This window comes from Micropterus dolomieu, unplaced genomic scaffold (assembly GCF_021292245.1).
Source record: "Micropterus dolomieu isolate WLL.071019.BEF.003 ecotype Adirondacks unplaced genomic scaffold, ASM2129224v1 contig_14583, whole genome shotgun sequence".
In the NCBI taxonomy this organism is placed as follows: domain Eukaryota; kingdom Metazoa; phylum Chordata; class Actinopteri; order Centrarchiformes; family Centrarchidae; genus Micropterus; species Micropterus dolomieu.
This window is the reverse complement of record NW_025743569.1, coordinates 2751-6853: the sequence shown is the minus strand read 5'-3', so window position 1 is coordinate 6853 and position 4103 is coordinate 2751. Positions and strand designations below refer to the sequence as shown.

Sequence of the window (4103 nt, the reverse complement as noted above, 5' to 3'; positions counted from 1 at the left end):
CACACACCTGAACTAATCATTTCATCTGGTAAAGACCTGTGACCATACGGTCACGTCTACCGGTCGCTGTAGGTCATTTCTTCATCGTTTGTCTCGCTCTCTTGATGTGTTTTGGAGAAGCAGCTGTCAGAAACTAAACCTTGCAGGTGCAGTAATGTCACAGCAAGCAACATGTGGGATAGAGCAGCAATAGGCAGACGGGAAACTCGCCAGCTGAAACAGTCAGTTAGCGTCCCAAAATACAAGCTGATCAACATGAGCTAATCAGACAAGGATTTAACAGCACCTGCCATATTAGTCTTCTGAAACTGCATCTTTGTGGTTAGTATCCTGGCAGCAGCAACCCTTTGAGCTGAATTGAAGCAATTGGCTAAACTCAGAAAGCTCTCCTGGTTTAAACAGCCAATACAGGGATTTGTTGGAAACATAGGCTATTGTCAGTGAGCTTTTTCATTAAATCTCTGAAAAATAAGGAAACAAAATCAAGTTCATAGTTTTATTTAAAGCAGAGGCAAAAAGCAAAACCTTGGATGCAAGTGAACTCCTGCATGGTTTCTAGTCCCATACTTTTGGCTTCTTGATGAGATGCCATCAGATGCCCTTTCTGGCTGTGTTGTCACGTCAGCTGGCTACTGGGGGTCTTGCGGGGCCTCAGAGGTCATCAGCTGCAGAGGAGAATAAGAGGAAAGGACATTTGTGATATATTCAGGGCTTAATTCTGACACCAGTTGTTTTGTACTACAGCAGGTGAGCAGATTTGGTGAAAGCCTACAGTAGTCGTCGCCTCGTTGGTCGTCGTCGCCGCCGGGGTCGTCGCCTCGTTGGTCGTCGTCGCCGCCGGGGTCGTCGCCTCGTTGGTCGTCGTCGCCGCCGGGGTCGTCGCCTCGTTGGTCGTCGTCGCCTCGTTGGTCGTCGTCGCCGCCGGGGTCGTCGCCTCGTTGGTCGTCGTCGCCTCGTTGGTCGTCGTCGCCTCGTTGGTCGTCGTCGCCTCGTTGGTCGTCGTCTCGCTTCTTACTCCCCTCTGCAGCCCCTCATGTCTTTCATTTGGGCCATCAGCTGGCAGACAGGAGCCTGTGGACAGGGCACTCACTGTTGATTAATCTCAATTATGCTGTTTTACAGCACAACAGATCACTAGCATCTTACAGCTAAACAACATTACAGGAATGAAGGAACTTTCAAAAGTTACAGCAAGGCATAGGCAACTCACAGCAAAAACATAGTCTATAACTTTACTCTTACATTAACTGTAAAAAAAAACTAACAATTTCTTCAATACTTCAAACAGAAGGAATATAAAAACCTTTGGCAAGAAAAACAGTCAGCACGCAAATAACCAAGACCTGAACAGCTCCCATTGCTTCAGTCACCAAGAGGAAATGCTACCTGTGCCACATGTGAGGGTTTAAAAGCCCATCATGCTGGTGACACAGCTGTTGCTGATCAGCTCTAATTGGCTGTCACCTCAGAGGAGTCAGTGGGCCTGTCTCACTTCATCAGCAACATGTGAACCTGTACAAAGTGCATATAGGGTACGTGGGGACTTTGCTGTTGCTGCTCTAGAAACAACATCTAGTGATATTGAAAAGTCAGCAGGCGTTTCTCATTTCTCAGTGTGTACCTCCTCTCTTGGCCTCGGCTGTGTGCCTTTTGCCTGTGAACAGGAGATCATTTCAGCCCTCAGCTTGATGAGGGTGAACGTTTCATCATCATCAACAGCAAAAGTTGATCTCAATAACTTTTATAATAATAATAATAATAATAATAATAACTTTTGTTCAGAGAAGATGACTTTCAGAGATTGTTTACCATAAATATTAATGGTGGCATATGTTGACATCAATTTACATACAGACCAGCTTTTACTATGATTTTATGTATTAATTTAATTAAACACAGGCAAATATACTTTACATTGCCTTTTGGTTTATGGTTTACCATTTGCAATGTGCACTTCTATGGATGCTGCCACTGTTGTGTGACGTCAGACAGTTGCTTCTTTATAAGGTCGGGGTGGATTACAAGCAGAAACTCTGACTTTAATAAAATTCACATAAATTCTTTTTGATTTCATTCATTATAATGACGGTTACACATAAAAATATCTTCCTGAAGTTACTTAAAATGAAAAAGACTGCAGAGATGTACTGATCATTTTCTTGATGACAGATTTGATGACTCTGCTCTTTCTGCTCTGCTGCTCTCATGCTGCCTGCTCTCCTCTGCTGCTGTGCTCTCCACTCCACTGCATTATTTTCTCTCCTGCCAACAACAATATGAATCATCAAATAATCCAGATTAAGGTTACAGTAACAGTTTGTTTACAACAGTAAAGTCCCTATATACTCTTATCATACACTTTGTACAGGTTTGTGCTTATGAAATGAGAAAGGACTACTGACTCCTCTGAAGTGAATATATATATATATATATATATATATATAGTATTATAACATCATGGATGCAGTCAGAATTGAATATTTGTTCTGTCATGTTGAAATAAAGTTAGACAGACCAGCGATGCCGCGGCAGCCAGCAAGGCGGTCAGTGAGGTCCCCAGTGAGACAACAGCGGTCGGTGAGGGCCCCAGAAAGCCTCCAAGTGAGGCCCCTGCTGCCAGCGAGGCCACCGGTGCAACCACAGTGGGCAGCAAGGCCCCGCTGTCCAGCAAGACTGCTACAATGGTGACCTGACGAGTGCAAACAGCAGCTAATGTCAAATTATTAGGCTTTTACATGAGTATCGTCATAAAGCGCCCATTATGTAGTCTGCACATGTCATTCCAAAAGCATGGTGACAGGTGCAGCTGGAGCTGTAGGCTACTTTGGAGAGAGGAAGAGAGAGTGGAGCAGAGAACAGAGAAGGGGGAAAAAGAAGATTAGGATATAGAAACAAAACGAGGACTGGCAGCAGTATGGACCATCTAAAAAACTACATGCAACCTCTTCATTTAACCTCATCTATTGTTCAGCAGATAGCCCCTTAGCTAGTATACTAGCTCTTTTCCGAGGCTTTGTCCAGTTATTTCTCAGGCTTATAAAACCAACTGCAGCCTTTGAGATAAGCAGCAGAGCCTCTTGGATATAGTGGACCATGTCTGACACAATCGAAAATGAATACAGAAATTAAAAAATGCTCAATAAATAAAATATCCTATTAAATAAAACAAACAAAAAAATAAATAAATAAATAAATGGCAGACTTGAATTAAATTAAACAATTAGATATAAATGGATATATATATATATTATATATATATTTATTAAGTAGTTATTTCTAAAATGTATTAATTTATGTGTTTAATATTTTTGTCTGTTTTATTCTTCTTGGATAGGAAAGACATAGCAAACTGTATTATACAATAATTGCACATTAGTAAAATGCGTATTAGTGAAATTGCACTTATAATTGCACAAATGAAAATGAAAATTATGCACAGATGTAATAATGGCACATGGGATATATTGCACAGAGTCAACAGTGTTCATTGTACAGTCTGATGGCCACTAGAAGGAAAGATCTGCGGTATCTGTCCTTCACACAGTGGGGATGGAGCAGCCTGTCACTGAAACTGCTCTCCAGGGCTGACAGGGTGTAGTGCAGGGGGTGTGACTCATGGTCCAGCATAGCTGTCAGTTTAGCCAGGACCCTTCTGTCTCCCACCTCCCTCACTGAGTCCATAGGACAGCCCAGGACAGAGCTGGATTTCTTTATCACCTTGTCCAACTTTTCTGTCCCTCTCAGTGATGCTGCTGCTCCAGCAGACCACAGTGTAGAGGATGGCTGACGCAACCACAGAGTCATAAAAAGTCTTTAGGAGGGGCCCTGTCACTCCAAAGGACCTCAGTCTCCTCAGGAAGTACAGCCTGCTCTGACCCCTCTTGTACAGAGTGTAACGGAGTTAAAAATGCACTTTAATAATTATTATTTCCAAATGTGCATCTGTGGATTTTATTTATCATTTAATGATTTTATTGAATATTTGTGAATTTTATCTCATTGAGTTATTTTTATTTATATTTATTTTTGCTATTTTTTTTTTCCTGTGGAAATGTCCTTAGCTGCACACTACCCCTTTTGTACCTCCTAAGCTTCCGTAGTGC

At 42.2% G+C, this 4103-nt stretch overlaps 1 long non-coding RNA gene across 1 annotated transcript; it reads right to left on the bottom strand.

Annotated features, from left to right (window-relative positions):
* Positions 1-482: 482 nt before the first annotated feature.
* LOC123966934 lies at positions 483-832 on the bottom strand. Its single transcript, XR_006824135.1, has 2 exons — positions 773-832; positions 483-665 (listed from the first exon to the last, which is right to left on the bottom strand). It is a non-coding gene; the product is annotated as an uncharacterized LOC123966934 (long non-coding RNA).
* Between the last annotated feature and the right edge of the window lie 3271 nt (positions 833-4103).